This window comes from Sceloporus undulatus, chromosome 2, assembly GCF_019175285.1.
Source record: "Sceloporus undulatus isolate JIND9_A2432 ecotype Alabama chromosome 2, SceUnd_v1.1, whole genome shotgun sequence".
Classification (NCBI taxonomy): domain Eukaryota; kingdom Metazoa; phylum Chordata; class Lepidosauria; order Squamata; family Phrynosomatidae; genus Sceloporus; species Sceloporus undulatus.
Genome location: NC_056523.1, coordinates 210,343,333 through 210,365,142, shown reverse-complemented (window position 1 = coordinate 210,365,142; position 21,810 = coordinate 210,343,333). Strand labels below are relative to the sequence as shown.

Genomic DNA, 21,810 nt, shown 5'->3' with positions numbered 1-21,810 from the left:
TGTGATTACCCAAATATAGATATAGTGTGGTTTTACAGTGTATAAATAAAGCAGTTTAACACCATTTTAAGTTCCATGACTATCCTATGGAAGCCTGGGATTTGTAGTTTGGTGAGGCACCAGAGCTCTCTGACAGACCAGGCTGAATGCCTCATCAAACTACAAATTCCAGGATTCCACAGGATGGTGTCATGACAGTTAACGTAGTTTCAAACTGCTTTATTTCTGCCATGTGGAAGAGCTGGCAGATGCATGTTAACAAACTAAATAATTACTACTATCCTTGATTAAGCATTATTTATGCCCATGGATTTTATATATAATAACAGATTCAGTTTCCAAAAGTTTTTATACAAACTTGCATCTTAATAAAAATCTCACCTACCTCCTCCTCCATATGGAATAATTTAAGCAGAATTATTAATAAATAATAATGTGATTATGTTGATCATACTACCACTAGATCTATGGGGAAGCCTATAAGCATCATATGAAGGTGATGATTTGTATTTGGTTTATCCTAGCATCTTCCTCTATAAAATGTTAACAGTCCAAACAACATTTATTTTTTCTTCTCTTCTTTGTTAATGTTCTTCTGTGTCAGTGCCTATAATTGCATCTTGAAATAAAGAATTTCATAATTTAGGAAAGCTTTGCACTAAATCCACCCACTTTATGTACCACCTTCATGGGGTAACTTCAAGTTCACAGTATAATGTGAAAGAGAAAATGCTCCTGTTAACCACACATCACTCTTCCTAGGGTACATCAGAAGTTGGTTTCTATGACTTCTCCAAACTGGCGTTTAGTATACTTTCAACATCTAGCAGTTAGCTTTTAAAAAACACTGCTCTTGTTCAGTCTCCATTGAATGTTATGAAAGCAGAAGATGTTGGGCCTTTACATAACTTAAATGCCATTCTGGCGCTAAAATAGCCTTCTGTATGTTCCTTCAGGTGGTTCTCAAGTCACTTCACATAGGGCAAAATAGGGTGTGACAGCCTTCTGGTCTTCACAGTGGAGATGTTTATTTTAAGAGTTCATGTCTACTTAGCTTTGCTAATACTATACTGCAATATCAGATGGTCTCTTGAGACTTCAGGGGGTGAGTGAGATATTTTTAGCATGCCTATTTGGTAGATGATGTTTCAGATTATGGAATGGTGCTTTGGAGGTTCTGTTAACCATATACAGACATGTGTGTCCACATGCATCCATGGTGTCCTGCCATCTTTTGTAAATTAGATATCTTGAATATATTTTGAAACTCTGTTTCTTTACTCTTTTGGAAATGGAAGTTCACACCATTGAGTCTTGTCTTTTAAAAATATGGAAAGGTTTGCTTGTTTCTGGTCAAAGAATAGGATTAGCGCACATGGTGCTATATGGAGTAACACTGTTGTTGTTGAAAAATAAAGACTGGTCCCTGTCATAGCAAAATTTACAAGCTTACGTTTCAAGCATAGGGAACACAAAAGCAGGACCTAATATGTCTCTGTTTTTATTATCTTTACAGTACAGTACAGTAGAACAGGCAGTTTGATCCCAAAGGAGAGAGCTTCTTTGTAATACAACTTCTGAATCAAGTGTGGAATCTAGTACACTGCTCATAGTTTTAGTGGCTACTTTGCCTAACGATTTCATTTTCCTGTTTCCTTTGGCATCATCATAAAATTTGTTGTTGTTGTTGTTGTTGTTGTTGTTGTTGTTGTGTGCTTTCAACAACCTAAGGTGAACTTATTATGGCATTTTCTTGGCATGATTTGTTCAAAGGAGGTTTACCATTGCCTTCCCCTGAGGCTAAGAGTATGTGAATTGCCCAAGGTTAACCAGTGGGTTTTATGGCCAAGCTGGGAATTGAACCCTGGTCTCCAGAATCCTAGTCCAACATTCAAACCATTACGCCATGATAGCTCTCACCATATACATGCTTCTTAAAACAAAACAAAACCCACAGTAAACTAATGTCTCTTGATCAAAGCTATTCCTCTTGGGATTTAGATGTTTTAGCACAATATAATGGATGATGGTGAGGGTAATGGAACATCAGTTACATGAGAGACCCTGGTGTTATTCTTCCAATGCTTATTTTTTCTCATTAGTTATGATTGTTGTGAACAAAGCTATAAAGCTGTGATTCTGATTATTTGGGGAAACTATGGCCCATTAAGCCAAAATAAGTACACATTTCAGTTGGACACCTAGGACATGATCTTAAGCATATCAAGGTAGAAGTAAGCAAGATCTTGTTGTCTTCTTGTAGATTACACTTTGACATTTTATTGGAAGGAATTGATCATTTTATTGATTGGAAGGAATTGTTTTCGGAGCCTGGAGTCCAGTGGTGTCAATTAAAGTTAAAGTATCTGATGACAGCATCCAAAGGGTTGGCGCAGTAGATAGCAACTTTTAGTCTTTCTGCTCATACTCAACCATACTCTTTTCTTTCATCATCCTTGTTTATATTGATGAGTCTGGCAGCAAGGGAATATCACGAAGGGCCTTTATTAACAGGTAGTTTTAAATGCAAAGGCAATGACAGAAGCTACTGATGTAGTTGACAATTAAGAGACTAGAAAAGTGGATGAAGAGGAACTATTACCAAAGACCCTGTGAGGAGAGAAATAGGTGATTATTCAAAATACAACTAGATATCCATGTGGTTTGCATTGTCAGGGTGCTTAATCTGGCAGATCATTGCAGTAATATCTCCCTCTTCATTTCACCCCTAGGATTTCTGTGTTGTGTTGGTGTGAATTATAGTTTCCAATTATTTTTTTAAGTCATCTTCATCTCAGCAGTCCTTTTGGAGACATACCAAGCACAGTTCTGCATACAGACCTTATGATAAGTCTGGGATTTTGGTGTAGGCCTCCCTCCCTTTAATGAAATAAACTTTAATGGGTCTGATCCCAAGGAGGAAAAAGAGACCATCTGGCTAGCAGAAGGTTAGGCCAAGTAATGTACTGCTGAGAGTGCCCCATAGACTAACCCTAGAGTATCTAGTAAATGTGTCCAGTTGCTGCTCACATTCAGGCTTTGAAATGGTGCCTCTCAGATCTGCAGAGCTAGCAGATCTGTTGCCACTGCTGTGACGCAGGAGATAATTCTGTTGGGCATGCAGTAGCATGGGGGTGGATCTACAGCACAGGATGTGTAATGTCAACATGAAGCATTGGAGCTGGCACTAGGAAGAAAAGCAGCCATTTCATGCCAATGCAGGAAGTCTAAAGAGATTCTTACAATCCCCCCTTCAACTCCATGCTCTGCATCTTGTCCTCTGTACTTCAGCCTTCCCATTCTGCAATAAAGCAGCACCTTTGTGTGTTGTCATCTGGAAAAAGGAAAAAGTTCAGCCCAGCAGGATTTCTTGGCTTCCCCCACCTTCTCGTCCTTTTTCAACCTGCTTTTTTCCCCCTAGTTCTCCTCAAGCAATTGAGGGATATTCCAAAAGCATTGAATAATGAAGGCTGAGAAGGGAGGGTTTCACAAATCTGAAGAAAAGGAAGCATTCAGTCATGTGAAAAAGTCCTAAGCTTCTGATGAAGCTCCATTGTAACATGCAGATCCCTTTGTCTCGAGCTCGGAGAGGGTTTTGTTCAGTTGCTGCAATCATCTGAGAACATTGTGTTGTAGCTGTGAAGTGGAGAAGGCTACAGAATACTGCAAATGATATGGGATAGACTATGCAATTATGTAATTGCTACGTAACAGTAGAAAGCTTTCGTTGCTTTTTCTTTATGGGAAGGTCCTATAGATTAAGTGGGCCTTTCTTTCTTTTATGTAAAACCATGCCATTCAATTAACAGTGCCTCCAGTCAGTGTTATGTCACCAATTAAGAAAGAACCCTGTAAAAATTGGCAGGACACTTCGTAGTTCCTAAATATTGAAGAAAGACTCTAAAATTTCTGGAATTCATTGGCTTGCATGGGCATGAGTTTCTCTTGTGAGGTGCATTGGAAATTTGGCTCTTCAATCATCATCATCTGAGATGTGTTTTACAGCCACAGCATGGAGGATTCCAGAGTTTATTCAGTTGTGAGCACAGAAGAGACTTCTTGGCTTTTCACTGCTTGTTCAGCAGAATTTTCAAAGAATAATATTGCAGCCTCCTGTGAATAGCTACTTGTCTGAGAAGCTTTTGTGGAATGACTAGAATCAAATATTCTTGAGACATAAATGTGAGGTGTAGTCCACATTTCTCAATGGCAGCTGTTGTGAGGAGGTACGCATAAAATAATTTTTGTAGCAAGAAAATTATCTCATTCATTCTCCACTTTAGTTCTTGCAAAAAATTTAAAAATGAAATTAAGACTTGAATTTTTGTTTAATCCATGGGTGAGTTACAATGAGATAGTGATATTGTCTCACAAATTGTTCTATGTTGGTGTGGCTTAAGTTGAAGACAAAGGTATTTTTATTATATGAAGTAGGTCCATTAGTTTATGGAAGAATTTGTTTATTCATTTTATTTATATCCCACTTTTTCCCCAGCGTGGGACTCAAGGCAGCTTGTGTTACCTCCCAACTACTTTGGTAATAGCTGTTGTTTATCACCGTCTATATTTTTTTGCATTTCAATTCATTCTGACCTCACTGTTTACAATCATTGCCCAGCCAAGAATGTGTATGTAAGTATTTCAGCTTGAAACAACATATCATGCATCTGTTGAAGTGGATACTAGGAAAGCATATGTCATAATAAACATGTTAGTCTTTATGGTGTTAGAAGACTCTGTGGGTTTTGCTGTAGCTGACTAACACTGCTACTCCTTTGGAAATCATAAGAGCTGTTACTTTCACTCACCACTATTAAAATTATCACAACAAGTTATAACATAGCCTTCAGGGGAAACTGCAGTACTTTATACCAAACAGTTTCTTAAAGGTTCTACACAGAATGGTACATTTCTTCGTACCATGGGAGGTTCTGAATAAATATTGTTTTCTTCACCAGACAGGTTTACACTGCTCATATTTACCCTTTTCTGGATAGTGGAGAATGGTTCATAATTTCCAGTAGCACATGACTATGCAGAGCCAGTGTGTGAAGTTCACTGAGAACTTCTGCTGTGCAAGCTTCATTAAAAAGAGTAGAAACAGGCCAAGATCACTTGGACTACTTCCATTCAGCATGGCAGAGCTTGTTCTTCTAGATGACAGTGCTGGATTTATACAAACGGCAAATAACCTAGAGGGAATCAGATTATGAAGGGCCACTAAGAAAGTTCATTGTTCATGACTGCAAATATACAAAATAGACTTTAGTTGACGAAGATACAGCTTGATAATAGCAGAAGCTATGGTGATCAACACAACATACATTCATCTGTGTTGTTAAACTTGCCTTCTGCCTCGCCAGGAATCCAGAGTAAATCAAAGTTGGGTTCAAGGAATCAGGTATTGCTAAAAAGGGGAGAGTGGAAAGATATCTGACAAGTACAAGAAACTTTAGAATGGACTTCCCTTGTTGCCGAGGCCCAAGCAGAAATTTGATCTCAAAGCTTTTATACCAGTCAGTAAAACGTTTGGAAACTTATAGTAGCTCACAATTCAAAATTTTGGACTACCGTCTCCCAGAATACATCAACCAGCATAGTAACTGTCTCTCCATAACTCACCCACAGGGCTAATAGGGGCTAGAGTTATATAATTCCACGAAGGAAGAGGCAATATACAATTGTGACGTTCCAGTGGTTATTTTGCCTATGGTTTTGGGGGTAGGTTATTGATTCAGACAGCTTATTATTAATGGCTATGGGCTGGTGGTAGGGACATATCAATTAGTTAGTTATGAAATACTGGTCAAAGGGAAGTAACAGCCTTATTAGTATCCTTTCTAGAAATATCACAAGATGAAGATTAATAGCCTCAAACATTTCATTCCAGAGAGCCAGTGTGGTATAATGATTTGAGTGTTGGACTAGAACACTGGGAGACCAAGCAAGCTTTTGAAGTCCCACAGGCTTCTTCATCAGACAAAGATGTTTAAAATCATACAGGAGAAGAAAAAGAATGATGTTGCTGAAGTCATAGGCCTTAATTTTGTCAAGACGTTTTTATTGTCAGTTAAGATAGTCTGGAGGGATATCAATGCAGGCAGAAGCCACTCTACTTTTTGGTTATGTCGATCCTGAGAGACAAAGAGTGCTAAAATCCAGGCTATAAAATTTAAACTCTGTTAGCAACAAAAAAGTAACTTACCTTCAGATCCAGGCTGTTTCTGTCCTAGGTGAGGCTACCTGACCCTTTCTTAGACAGAACATTGAATTGCTCAAGAATCCTCTGTGTTGTCGCTCGTAGAAAAACCTTTAGGTGCTGTGTGTAGTAAAACCTGCCAAGTGCAGTCCCAATAAAAAATGGTTTTACCATTGCTGGAGGTAGAAACGTGAAAGAGTTAAGCCCAGTACCTTGGATCCCTCTAAAAGCCGATGTAGCCGTGTTGGCCATACAGTAACATCCAAAATCCACAAAACAGTTATACCCTTATTGGGCTAACCCAAAACACACAAAATCATACAAGCATTTAAAGCTCCACTGATGACTACTTGAGGCAAAAGTGTTTAAAAAGTTGTTTTTGGTTGGTCCAATAAAGGTATTGCTATTTTGTAAATTTTGAATGTTATTTTATTTTGCTGTATGGCCAACATGTCTACTCTTGGATACGTTTTCTGGGAGGTCCGAGTTTGAATTCTTGCTCACCCGTGCAAACCCACTGGGTGACCTTGGGCAAAAAGGCAAGGGCAACCCCTTCTGAACAAATTCTGCAAAGAAAATCCTGTAGTATCTTCACCTTAGGGTTGCCATAAGTAAGAAATGACATGAAGGCACCCAGCAAACATTCCGTTTTAGTCATGTGTATTGTTTGCCACTTCTAGACTTCAGTTGATGAAGTGAACATTACAGCCTATTATTATCACAGGGTTTCTGTGTGCTATTTATGGGTGCATCATGCTTGTAGAAAGAAGCATCATAAAATGTGCATTTGGCTTTTCTGGTTGAATTCATATGCATAAACTACAAACCCCCAACAGCTAGAGTATGTTTCTGTATCTAAAATCTCTGTAAGGATTATAATTCCCATGTGGCACATGGGACTAAAAGAACACAGTGTTCAGTTTAGTGAATTCACGATGGAAATAATACTTGACTTAAGGATGCCTCTTGGCACATTAGGCCATACACTTGACCCACTATGCAACAGCTAATAATGAACATTTTAATTACAAATGTGGATGAACTGAAAATCTGTATAGCTACTTTTTTTCCTAAGATTCTGCAAAAGTTCTTCCTTGGCTATGAAAATTTATTTTTAACTAGTTAGCTCTACTCTCATTGTGGATATATTTTTATTGTTTTATGATGCTTGTATCCTACTATTCCTTTCATGAGTCAGTGCATCATACAGCAAAGTTACAAGCACTCCCACCCAGACAGGTTACAAATGCACACTGGCTTAGTATCAGACCATAGGTGTGTGTTATGGACCTGCACATCCTCCTCTTTATCAATTCCTTCTGTATTTCCATATCTGATTTGGAAACAGGAATGTATTCTAGGCAGACATCTTATAACTCCTCCTACATTTGCATTTAATATTTATTTTGTAGCTGAAAGCAGCAATGCCTATTTCAGTTTGAGAAATGTTAGTTCTGACCTAGGGTATTTAGTTTAGCAAAGTGAAATAACCTATTTGCATTTCAAGCAAATGATGCTAACTATTCCCAGATACAGAGCCAGTGTGTTGGAGTAATTTAAGCGTTGGACTACAACTCTGCTTGCTTGGCCATGGAAACTCATTGGGTGACCTTGAGTGAGTCATGAACTCCCACCCTGAGATAACCCTGTAATAGGTTTACTTTTGGGTCACCATAAATCAGAAATGAATTGAAGGCACACAACACCAACAACAATTTCCAAATAAACAGACTGAACTTTACTTTCTGTTTCTGATAGAACAAACAATGCACCTGTTGTCTCATTTTGAATATCAAATCTCAACTAAACAAGCCAGGATGTGTATGACCTTCATGGTTTAAAGCTAGCTTGTTTGGAAGCTGTTATGTTTGCACATCATGAGAAGTTATGGTTAAGTATGGCTTGATTCCTTTCTGTTGGCAAGTAGGGCAGACCAAATTGTCAGCAAAGAAGGACTGTACAAGTATCAAAATATTATCCTGGCTTATTAAGCGAGGGTTTGATTATCCATGGGTCTTTACTGGAGTCTGCCCCTCTGTGGTAGTGGTAGTATCGCTGGAGTTTAACATTTAACATTAAAATTTGGCTAAATATAATGTGCAGATTATAACTCGAGTTAGAAAATCCTGTGATGTTGGAAAAATAGTAAAAGATCACCACAAAATTCAGTAGCTACTTCTGTTAACCAGTGAATATCCCTATAGATATTTTTAGACATACATCCTTAAAAGCCAGGAGAGATGTGATGCATAGGATGTCGCATTTTGCTATCATTGAAGTCTGGACCCCAAATTGCTGCTTTGCTGAATGACTTGTCATATTGGACAGGGGTTTAGTGCTACACTCATAAAAATGTTTGTGAGGAAGAAAACTAGATATATGGATTCTTTGCAAAAGAAAAACAGTAAAATGTAAATGTATTAAAATTAATATCTAGATCTACTAAACCCAGATCTCTTATAATGCCTAAATATTCATTTTGATTAGGGTCTGCTATACTGGAGTGGGAAACCTTCCAGATGTTACTAGACTATAACTCCAACTGTTGCTGGCTGTGTGGGCTAGGGCTGCAGGGAATTGTAGTTCAACAACATCTGGAGGGCTGTGCCATTACCATCCCTGTACAGATTCTCCTTCTGAATAGACATGTTTAGGAGCACACCACTAGCGACAATATTTTCCATTGTGACTTGCTATAACAGAGGGGTGATCAATCCTTCTATTTTCTCCCATCCCACTTGGTAAGTAATACATAGATTATGTGAGTCCACATTTGTATCCCTTTGTGAATACTTCCATGTCACATCTTACTTGCTGTACAGAATAACAGATGTGTGCATAATCCTAAAGCTCCAGATGAGCCTCCCACTGCATTGAGGAGATTAGTGTGTCTAACAAGACCTGAACTTTGCCCAAAGGACAAAATAAAAATGCCACAAGAAGAGCTGTGTTGGATGAGTCCAAAGGCTTATCTGGCCGAGCATTCTGTTTCCTCCTGTGGCTGACTAGATAGTTTTGGGAAGGTTACATTAAGGACAAGAAGGCAATAGCCCTCTCCCACAGTTTCTCCCATCAACTGCTGTGCAGAGGCTATGGCAACAAATTTTCCGAACAACAGTTTCGTACTCATGTTAGCTTTTTTAAAAATAGTCAAAATCAGTTTTTCAGCTATCAGAAGCAAGTAATGTATTTTTTATTATTATGTTGAAGCTAAAAAGCTGATTTTGGAAACAAAGGGTTAAGTGTCCTGTCTGAAGAGTTAGGTTTCAATGCAAATGTTAGACCCTATTAGGATAGGCTCATTGGCTCAATGGACATTGGATCAATTGACACACTAACTATCTATTGATTCCTATTGATTAGATTTTGGTCTAATCAAGTGGGAACTAACAACTGGATCTAGACCTTAGTGCAGGTGGTAGTACTAATACAGCAGTTAGTAAACCTCTGTGTGTATCTAGTCTACCTGTAATTCCTAGGAAAGATAGAGTTTCAGGTCTGTTATGAATACATAAGGGATTCCGATGGCAGCCACCACCCCTTTATTTAGAAGTTGAAGAAAAAGGTTTATTCTTTTTGCTTGTTTGTTTGAGGAGAAGTGGAAAAGAAACAAAACATTGCAGCAAATATTTTTGAGATGAAACAAAGAGAAATATTCCTACGCCTTGCCCATAAAAATCAAACCAGATGATGAGCTTATTGAATCTGATGTTTTGTTGGATTCTTCTGTACCAGGAAATTCTTGGTTCTTCTGAGCTTGCATTTCCTCCCACTTTATTGAGTGAACCTGACCATTTTTAAAGTTTGTGTGCTGGCAACCTCCTAACGCTGACGAACCAAGCAAAATTACACAAAATCCAGGGAAGCCACAAACTTCAGCTTTACTGAGCGAGATGTTCTAAAGAGCAAGTCCATTAATCAAGCTTTTGAAGGGCATCCTTTACAGAGCAGCTACCCATTTTATTTGGTTAATGGTTGACCTAGTTCTCCTGTTATGTTTCCAGGAATGCACTCTAATAGAGAATATGCACTAAACAAGATGGGGAAAAGCAGCAGGGAAAGGTTGAATTTATCTGTTTGAGGAGGTGGTGTAGGCTCTTCTAAATGGTGCTTCATACACAGATGTTTGTTTTTAGAACATTTGTATTGGAACAGTCATGGTTGCTCTTTGTCTGACTGCAAGTTAAAGTATACCTTGTACCAATGTTTATCCTTGGCACATGATATGTTCTAGCACTGAGAATGAAACTTTTTTAACAGTGCAATCCTATACTTAGACATAAGCGTCATTGAGTTTCAGAAAGTAGATAAAGGATTGTAGCCTGTAGTTGTGTCAAGATCGTGAATAGTATGTTTCTTGAGGCAATGAGAGAAAAGTGGTTTTTTCAAATATTTTAGTTTTTGTAAAGATCCCAAAAGGCTGACATACAGTCAGTCCTCTATGTCCTTGGAATCTTTATCCATGGAGTCGAGCATCCATGGCTTAAATGTGTAAATTCCACAAAGCAAATCTTGATTTTGCCATTTTATGTAAGGAGCAGTATTTCACTACACCCTTGTATTAAATGAGATTTGAGCATCCATAGATTTGGGCATCCACATGGGGTTTTGGAATGAAACTTCAGTGGATACCAAGGGCCCACTGTACTTGTGTATGGACTTTTTAAAAATACATCTTGGGCTACAAAATTGTTTCCAAGGGTAGGGTTTTTTTTGGCAGGGGGCAGAATGGCATTCTTACTCTTTATAAAACCATGCAGACCTCAATTCTTAGTCAAAGATTGCTGAGAATGTACCTAAATGGTACAGACAAAACAGTGGCAACATAAGTAAAATCAGGGGTCATGAAGTTATTGTGAGACTAGGATTGTCTTTTCTTGTTGCCTAAAAAACTGCAGTCACTTGGTAGATGAATTAAGAAGAGGCAATTCCAGAGGCAAGGTACTACAGCTGCTTTTTTATTGCCAACCACTGCCCTTCAGGATTTAAAAAGGTGAAGGTAGTCACTGGACATGAATGTCTAGTCATAATCAACTGTAGGGGGCGGTGCTCATCTCCGTTTCTAAGCCAAAGAGCCAGCATTTTCCAAGGACTGCTCTGGTGGTCATGTGGCCACCATGACTGCACCCAACAGTCTTCCCTCCATTGTTACCTTCCCACTGAGAAGTGGTACCTATCTATCTACTTGCATTTGCATGCTTTCAAACTGCTAGCTTGGCAGAAGTTGGGACTAGTGACAGGAGCTTACTCCATCATGCAGCACCCGGGCCTCGAACTACCAACCTTCCGATCTTCTGATCATCAGAATTTGCATCTTCATCACTAAGGCACTGCATCCCATACTTTAGGATTTGTGGAACTCTAAATACGATCATCAAACATCTTGGTAACTGATAGGAGAATTGTTGTTGTTGTTGTGTGCCTTTAAGTCATTTCCAACTTATGGTGATCATACCATGGGGTTTTCCTGACGAGATTTGTTCAAAGAAGGGTTGCCATTGCCTTCCTCTGAGGCTGAGATAGTGTGGCTTGCTCGAGGTCACCCAGTGGGTTTCATTGCCAAGCTAGGAATCAAACCTTGGTCTCCAGAGTTGTAGAACAACACTCAAATCACTATGCCACACTAGCTCTCTTAAGACAATCCTTCAAATATACCAGCTCATTTAAGAATGTTTGAGAATGAAGCCAGCATTTTGAATTGTGCCCAGAAAACAAATTGGTAGTTTGGCAAGCTGTGCTTCCTAGTAGCTGGAGCAGTTAGCATCATGGTGAAACACAGCCAGGTCAGATTAATGAAGACCCTTTACAAATGACAAAATGCTAGTCACACATTTTGCAAACTGGCCTTGGTACTAGGGAGCACAGCTTGACAAATCCTTAATTTGCTTTCTGGGCACAAGCCAGAATGCTAGTTCTAATAGTAAATTCTTTAAAATCTTAAGAATTTTAATGTTTAGAAATTCATCTTAATTATAAATATATGTGGATGGGTATGTGCGTGTGTGTGTGTGTGTGTGTGTGTGTGTGTGTGTGTTACACTAGCCAAATGATTCCTTTGTGTCTGTGCTATCCCTTATTATTATGTGAAGTACAGGCTTTTCATGGTATATTTGCAGGTTAGTTTTCAATATTTATACATCCCCCCTCCATAATTTCCTGTAGTTTAATCTTTATTCTCTAGTGGAATGTATTCTCCCTAGATTTCTTCCATTTGAACAGGATCTAGATGCTTTGTCTTCTTGGGGGATTAAGACCAGCCAGGATGGGGATGCAGATGAGTGAGAGCAATTGTTTTCATATGAAGTATCCATTATGCCAAGAGGAGGAGGAGAACATAATAATCCTCCTTGTGTGCTCAGACCGGGGGATGATAGCTTGATCTGTGTGGCCTCAATTAGAGAAGTTTGATATGTGAGTGCATAAGGCAGGATGTTGTCAATGTCAGTACCTATATTGCAGGGAAGCCTATAAAAAAAAAAAGATAGGCCAGGCTCCTTTGTTGTTTGCAATTGGAGAGTATGTACAGATGTTTTTTCCTTTAGAACGAAAGAAAGAAAGCTTTTTCTGTTGGAAAGTATTATACCAGAGGGGGCTGAGGTAAAAGCCCTTACAGCAGAAGGAGTGGACAGGTGGGATCAACCTTTATTTTTCATTCAGACACTGAGGTGTAGCAAAAGAGGTGTGGGGGATGGTTCTTGATAGAAAATTTAAGGTATGGGATGCCTCTCAGTGTGTCTTCAGCTAAGAAATTAGCTTATCATACCAAAGCTGACATCTCCCTAGAAGCCAAGAGAATAAAGTTGAGGTGGTTGTACTTTGTCCACATCATGAGAAGGTATGACTCACTGGAAAAGGCAATAATTCTGAGAAAGGTGATGTAGAAAGAGAGGAAGACCACATGTTAGATGGATGGACTGTATTAAGGAGGTCATAGGTATGAATTTACATGAACTAAGCAGAGCAGGGGAGGACATGGACACTTGGAGATGTCTCTTCCACAGGTTCGCCATAGGTCAAGATCAACTCGGAGGCAGTTAACAGCAACAAAAACTGAAGCTGAGGTTTCAGTTTTTATATATTAAAAATAAAACCCATTCCTAGTCATTCTCCCTATCCCCAGCTTTTCGTTAGTTTGGCAACCAAACTAGAGGACAGGATTGTTGCTATATGCCTTTATGTTGGCTCTGACTTATGGCAACCCTATTGTAGGGTTTTCTTGACGTGTGTCTAGAGGAGGTGTGTCATTGCCATTCTCACAGGATGGAAGTGGCTTGCCTAAGGTCTCCCAGTGAGATTTCATTTTTGCATAAAGATTTGAACCCCAGTTTCCCAGAATCCCAGTCCAGCTCTTAGACCACTACAGCACATTTGCTCCAATGGGAGTAAGGTGGAGAACCTTTTCAGTTTTACTGTTAATAATAATAATAATAATAATAATATATTTATATTCCACCTTTTCCTGAAGGAATCAAGGCAGGTTGCAAGACAAAGAAAGCAATAAAATGCAATTAACATAAATATACAATTAAAAATAATCCCATACCCTAACCCCCATCCCAATCATAAAAACTGTAGCACTATAACATAGGTTACAAACTACAATAAAAATTTTTTTAAAAATGAGCTAAAATTAAAGATAGAAAAATTGAGGTGGCCCAGAGACCCATGTTGATCCCCTCTAATAACTCAGCCAGGACTAGCAGTAACTCAGATCAACCTTCTATTTATCTCTGCCATATTTTGTTGGGGAATCTGTTACCTTTTTCAATATATCTGACTATATTGATTTTTTTGGTGGGAGGGGGGTTGCTTTGAAATTTTTGCAAGTTGCTTCTTGATACATGATGCTGAGGACATCTGATTGGTACAAGAAAATATATGTATTTTGTTAATGTTTTCACCCATTTAGACAGGGCTTATCACTGCCATCAGAGTGGCTTACCTTTATTTTAAATTATTATTATTATTATTATTAACCTTTATTTATGAAGCGCTGTAAATTTACACAGCGCTGTACATACAATCTTTTTAGTTAGACGGTTCCCTGCCCTCAGGCTTACAATCTAACTAATTGTTTTAAACGAAGTTATTTCCCTATCTGCATAACTGTGTGCAGCATAAAGGGAAACTATTAAAAACTATAAACAAATCAATAGATAATTGTAATAAATAAAATGGCAATGACAGAAGTCAGAATTAGAATATGACACCACTGAGGACATAACATGACCTGTTGTAAAAAGAGGCTTGCTTGTACAGCAAGTTGGCTCTCTTTATTGAAATAGTAATGATGTACATAATAGCAATGAACTTATTTTGGGGACCTTGTTCCATGTTAATATTTGTTATTCCCATTATCAAATGAAGTGTTTGTGAAATGTCAATGAAAAAGATGTGTTTTTTTTTAAAAAAAAGATAAAAAATAGATACAAATAAAACACTCCTATATGTACAATACCGTAGCTCGAGGTATTTAATATTAAAAGCAACAAAGAATAGACAAGCTTAGCTATGCATCTGAAAGATGGTAACACTTGTGTTAGATAAGGATTATACAGATAGTTTCTGGGAATATTAGAGTTGAGGCTCTATCACTGAAAAAACCCTTTTCCTGAAGGGGAGCTCCAGAAAATCTTATGAGCTGATTTGCAGATTTGTCATAACATCATGCTGTAATTATTATTATTATTATTATTATTATTATTATTATTATTATGCCTTTCTATCCAAGTTGGGACTCAAAGTGGATTACAGTTTTAAAAAGCAATACATCTACAAGCACACAAAAAGTATGAGAGTTAATATAGAATTCAACTAATGACAATATAGTGGGCCCTTGGTATCCTCTAGGGTTTATTTCCAGGACTCCCTGTAGATAACAAAATCCATGGATGTTCAAGTCCCATTAAATACAATGTTGTAGTAATGTGCTGTTCCTTATAAAATGGCAACATCAAGGTTTGCTTTTTGGGATGTATATGTTTTTTAATGTTTTCAAACTGCGGATGGTGGATTGGGTGGATACAGAGGACCAACTGTATTGAAATGGTTTAGAGCTGCACTTCAACACAAAATACCATTGAAAGATAAAAAAGCACTTAAAATAGTTCAGTATAAAAACAAGTCTCGGGGCAGCCACTGAGAAGGTACTTTCTTTTTCTTGCATCCCCACCAACTGTGCTTGTGACAGGGGTGGAACAAAGGGAAGAGTCTCACCTGAGGATCTTGGCCCGGCCAGAGTCACAGGGGGTGATACGGTCTGCCAGATAGCCTGGATCTGAGCAGTATAAGTTTAAAACAAAATGAATTTAAAAAAAGAAAACACTTATGGAATCTGCAACAAAATATTTAAGTGTAGAACACTCTACTCAAGTTTCATGTCCTCTTTTAAGGAACTTGTTTCCTCATCACCATCAGTTTTGAGTTTCCCATCAGTCAACATAGTTTGGCCATTGGCCAAGCTCAGATCACACTGGGTTCTCTTCACAAGTTTTGGGTTCCCCCCCCAAACCCCCCCCCCCCCCCACTCTTGCCAATCTTCAGCCAATCCTGGTTGAATCCTATTTCCCCTTGTGACACTGATGGTACTGGTTTGGCTACAGATGGACGCACCCTTCTATACAAAGACAAAGATAAAACACTGTGTTCCTAAGGAAAGGGTGCTCATAACTGAAACATCCTGTTTTGTTGTTGACAAGGGCAGCATTTATATGCACTTTTCAGATTAAAGGGTTCATCCTCAGTACTGCAGTATGATGCAGAGTTTTGGAATATAACTTCTAGAATTCCCTGGCTAGCCATCCTGACTGGCAGATTCTGGGAACTGTAATCCTCCACTCAAACAGTACTTTTCCAAGTTCTGTTTAAATGTAGGGGTTAGATACCTTCCTTTACATGTCCTTAAATATTTTGTTGATTTCTTATTTAAAGCTAAGCATAGCTGAGGTGTAAGTATTGTACATTAACATGAAGAATAAGTAATATTTTCTGCACGTGGCATATGTTGCTTTGGAAAACTCGGTTGTTAAAGCATTACCTGTCTGTCTATGCATTATAGTGCTTCAGTTGGAATGGGCATTTTTGGAAGAGTTGGTGAGGAACCCTGCATCCATGTAACCATATCCCTTGAGCATGAAGTGAAACTGTCTGCACAAAAAAAAGGTTTTCAAAGACGTGGCTTTCTGAGTTGAGTTACTGCAGACCTACAGGGACATCTTGCTTTTGTGCTTCTAGAAAGGAGATCCCCCACATTTTTCATACAGCCCATGCTGACAGCTGCTCTGTTTCAGAAAAAAGCAAATTAGGAGGCTGTCCCCAAGGGGGAAATGGACATGTTGTGAACAAAGTGCAGTAGCACTAACACACTCTAAAAGTACAGTGTCTGGCTCCTGGCCCAAATGGTTTAGCTTTTTTGGAAAAGAGGAGGAGGGAAAGGAGGTGGAGTATGGGAAAATGCATTGTTTGGAACCAAAAGGAGAAGCTTGGAGTAGCACATAATAGTCTGTTCTTTTGTATACTGACTTTGCCAGATGGTATACTTGCTGCCTCTGGCCGAAAACAGTTTGAATGTAGAAAGTCAGGCTTCAGGTGCTTCACGGCTCTGAAATATTTGTCAGTAGGGTCTTTAGGTAACCTGTTAAGTTAGCCACTCAGGGTATGAGAGAGAGCATTTTGATTTCTGCAGAAGAGTTTAGAGGAGGTTTGGCACCACTTTTAAGCTCAGATAGAGACCCTTTCCTCCAAAATGTCAAAGAGAGCAGGCTTTTATCTATTGGTAGAATTTTGCATCTGCTAAAGGGAATACACCCCATCAGCAGATGTAGTGGCAAGGGTTGGGGAGTCAGAGTTGGAAGCAATTTTGGGTCAGAGTTGATACCGACTTCAAAATAAAAATTTATAATGTTATGGGAATATGTATAATAGGTTCTGTTAGTCTTAATTTTTTATATGATCAGCACTCGGTATCCGCAGATTCTTTATCCATGGATTCAGCCATCCATGACTTGAAAATATTCAAAGAATAGTAATTCCAAAAAGCAAAATTTGATTTTGCCATTTTATATAAGGGGCACAATTTTACTATGCCATTGCATTTAATGAGACTTCAGCATCCATGGATTTTGTTATCCACGGGGGCTCCTGGAACCAAACACCAGCAGATATTAAGGGCCTGCTGTACTCTCTTATTTTAAGATGGATAGTGTTGTTAAAAACCTTTTAAAATTTAATAAATGCATATTTGGTTGCATATTTACTTTCACAGGAATCTAGGGAAGTTTTTTTGTTCCGAAGTTTTAAATCAAATAAATATTTTTTATGTTCTACGTTTAAGTAGCCTGATGATTCAGATGGTGGTGATGAAATGCCATTTGCTACCATTTTACTACAGTACTTTTGTTATATACATTTGTTATTATGTACTAATAATATACATTTGACATTTATGGAGGCATCAGAGTCAGACAGTAGGAAAATAGAAGTTTGGCATACTGACTTTGCAGCCTTGGTGGTGACACACCATGGGCTCAAGAAACGTCTTTTATGGTGGCTTAGATATGTTGCTCAGTTACCTGGTAGCTCACTGTACAAAGTTGGGTGAGCTTCATTTGGTTTATTGGATCATAGGTTCTGAAAAACAAGCTGACTCTGAGTAGGAATTAGTAAATCGCATCCTGGTTTTTTCCCCTCTGTGTATCCCCTCTGGATCCCATCCCTCATTATCATTATCTGAAAAAATGGGTTGCAAATATGGCCCTCTTCTTTCTCCCCCCACTGGGAATATCTAAATAATGAGGTGGTACAATACCCTTGGTATCCACTGGGGTTTGGTTCCAGGACCCCCCATGGATACCAAAATCCGTGGGTGCTTAAGTTCCATTAAATATAATGGCATAGTAAAATGGTATTCCTTACATAAAATGGAAAATCAAGGTTTGCCTATGGTATTTTCAATTGGTGGATGCTTGAATCAGGATAAAAAATCCATGGATAAGGAGGGCTAAATGTATTCTCATCACATGCTAGTCCCTATGGGACCTCTTTTCCATTTATTAATAATGTCCTTTCTGTTTGAGTTTCCTATAGCAACGAGATGCACAAGTTACCTGTGCTGTGAATTGTGTGAAAAAGTAATTCTGTTACTTTTAAACCCAGACAACCACATTCCTTGATTGTCTTCTAGGATTTGTATTTTGTTGCAAGCAATTCCTTGTTTAATTGATCCATGCATGATGTTTATAAACATGAACATATTTTGGATGCTTTTTGGTGTGTCTTAAGAAAAGTTTACCGTCTTCATTTTTAATTCAATTTGTTTTATGTCCTGCTCCAAAGTATCATGCCTCTACAGAGTTTGTGTTTGTGTGTGTCTATATCTGTCTGTCTATAAAAAAGTGTGATTTGATATTAATAGTCACAAATGCAAAACCAACTTTTTAATGGTGAAGGCAAAATAAGTAGAAGATTGGTGGGGTTTTCAGAGAGTGAGTTCTAAATCATTCTACTTAGAATGGAAGCATGTTTATGTCAGTCCTTTGAGGTTGGACAAGTATTTGTGTTACTTAGTTTTTTGTGGGTTTTTCGGGATATGTGGCCATGTTCTAGCAGTTTCTTTCTGACGTTTTGCCAGCATCTGTGGCCGGCATCTGTGGCTTTCTCTGAAGATGCCAGCCACAGATGCTGGCGAAACATCAGAAAGAAACTCTGCTAGAACATGGCCACATAGCCCGAAAAACCCACAAAAAACTATGGATGCCGGCCATGAAAGACTTTGACTTTACATTTGTGTTACTGTTCACTGAACAATACCTGAAACCAAGCAGTGTAGTGTAGTGTCTATGACTCAAGAGACAGGGTTCAAATATTTGCTCAGGCATGAAAACCCACTGGGTGACTTTGGCAGGTCACACTTTCTGAGCCTCAGAGGAAGGCAAAGGGACACTCCCTCTGAACAAATCTTGCCAAAAACATCCCGTGATTTTTTCGCCTTTAGGGTTTCCATAAATTGGAAATAACTTGAAGGCACACAAGAACAAATCACAAATAGCACAGCAGATGGCTTCTGAAGTTGCACAGACTTTTATCTAAATACACACAAGCAAACACACAAAAAATCTTTAACTGGGAACAAAAATTGTTGGTCAGAATTCTACATACGCTGTAGTGGGCTCTTGGTATCCAATGGGTTTGGTTCCAGGACCTCTATAGATACCAAAATCTGTGAATGCTCAAGTCCAGTTATATACAGTGATGTAGTAAAGTGCATAAAATGATAAAAATCAAGGTTTGCTTTTTGGAAAAAAATATTTTTGGAATATTTTCAAGCAGTGAATGGTGGAATCTGTGGACACAGAATCTGTATGGATGTCCGACTGTACTTAGTTAAGTAATTACCTTAGTTGTGTAGCTAAGTAGCATCTTTCAGTCAACCCCTCCCAAAACCTGCTTTACTGGGCATTACTATAGAGAGAAGGGGCTTTGTTCTGCTGGTATTCAGGGTGTGGATGGATGACCTTTCCACCCCTTCCTACAAGTCAGCAAGGCTGTGACAGGGAAGTGTGACAGAGGTCCTGTTTATGATCATTGCTGCCCCACTGGGCTGGCCAGGGATGGTGAAGACTTCTTCCTCCTGTGCCCTGATCTCCAGCAGAACAACCTTTTTCTCATCTCATAGCTGATGCCTGGTAAAGTTGGGGGAATACCATAGTTATATTGTAGAAATAGAGCCATGATCATGACTATGTAGGGGCCATGAATATTGATCAGCTATGGATGTATAACTCCCAAGTTATGCATCTGTAAGTCTGATCCTGAATTCTGGTCCAGTTGTTCATAAAATTTCCTCTGTATATTAATTTCCAGGAACCAGCAATTTGAGTGCTAAGCAGGATTCATAGCCCTGTTCAATCATGGAAACCCACTTGGTGATCCTCAGCAAATCAGACTCTCGGTCTTAGAGAAAGGTAATGGCAAACCTCTTCTGAATAAATCTTATTTATTTATTTATTTACATTGCACTCTCAGTTTGCAGATCTCAGTATGGCATGCAATAAAGTCAATTTGGGGCAAGAAATACAATAACAATAGTTTCCAAAGACCAAAACATTATTACATTTCATATTACTTAAAACCAGACCATATACAATCAGATAAAAAGCATTTAAAATAATGCAGACTGTAGAACATGTACAAGTAAATCTTCTCAAGAAAAACCCATGACAGGTTGTCTTAAGTCAAAGTTCTCTTGAAGACACATGAAAACAATATAGATTTCCAGTTTTCTTAAGTCTTAAGGATATATCACAGAGGTATATACCATAGAACTCTATGTATATTTCTACTTTTCAATGAGGCCTACCTTTCTTTAGATTTCCTAGACAGACCACATGCAACCCACATAACTTGTCATTACTCCATCCTTTGTGAAATGCACCAGGCCATTCTCAAGCATTATAGATGGGGATATCAACAAGCTAGTGTTCTGTTAAGAAAATTTAATAGATAACTTGGCTGAAGTTAAAATAGTGTGAAAGTGGATGAGGTACTTCTTCCAGATCAGACAAAGCTGTATAAATTTGAAAAGTTATTCTTGAAGGCAAAAGAGGTGGAAAGGGGGGGGGGGGGGGAAGAAAGAAAAAGAAAATAATATTCTTCCATTTGTGCTCTTCTAAGACCTTTCCATATCATGAATTCGTGTAGGGTGTTCCTAAAACTTAAAAGTACACTCGTTCCTCCATATTAGGGGCACAGGACACCCGTGAATATGGAAAGCCCTCAAATAACAAAAGCACTATGTTTTTTTACCTGAGAGAACACCTCTCTGGGAATCCTCCAGTGCAGTTCTATGGTGAACATCTGCCAGACATTGATCATAGAATTGTGTTGGAGGAGCTACAAATGCCTAGTGGACTGTTCTCTCCAGGAATCTCTAGGTCCTTCAATGTGACTTTTAGTTAAAGTTGACGATAGAGTTGTGCTGGGGGACCTAGATATTCCTAGAGATAACATATTAATAAAATCCATGAATAATCAAATCCTCAAAGTTGCAAATGTGGAGGGACAAGTGTAGTTCCTTTCATTAATTTTCTAAAAGTGACAGAAATGCTTCTGAAGAAGATCTTGTGAATGAGATCATATGAAGGTTGTGGGGTAACGCCTTTGACAATGCTTGACAATGTATTAGGGGTATGTGGTGATAATATTTGACCTCCTTTAATTGGTTGTTTTAAGGAGGAGAAATGTAGTGTGAGGCTATCTAAGCTTTCTGTTTCAGTATAGAAAAGGAAATCATAGGACTGAAAGGTATCTTAGAGGTAATCTAGTCCAATCCCCTGTTTAGTAGACTATTCAGTTACAGCTTTCTGAAGCTACAGCTTTCAGATGCCTATTCAGGTGCAGCTCAAATACTGTACTTCCAGTGAAGGTGAGCCTATCACTTTCCATGGAAATCTGTCCTTTGGAAATTTATCTTGATCAAACATCCTACTGGATGAGTTTCTGGAATTTTCTTCCTTCCTCTTTCCCATAGTAGCCCCCTCAGGATGCTTAGAAACCCTCTCCGGCAGGTTTTCCCAGCTCTCCAGAGCTGCTTTTGGAGGGCAAGGGGTGGGTGG

At 38.6% G+C, this 21,810-nt stretch overlaps 1 protein-coding gene across 8 annotated transcripts in view; it reads left to right on the top strand.

Moving 5' to 3' along the window:
• ZNF462 (zinc finger protein 462) overlaps nucleotides 1–21,810 on the top strand; it is a 157,401-nt gene that overhangs the window by 18,131 nt on the left and 117,460 nt on the right. For 7 of the 8 annotated variants that reach the window (XM_042448956.1, XM_042448957.1, XM_042448959.1 and 4 more), the window contains exon 2: nucleotides 20,060–20,160. The exons of the other annotated variant lie outside the window; for it this stretch is intronic. The gene's annotated coding sequence lies outside the window, so the exon portion shown is untranslated. The remainder of the gene's footprint in view (nucleotides 1–20,059; nucleotides 20,161–21,810) is intronic. 8 annotated transcript variants of the gene reach the window in all.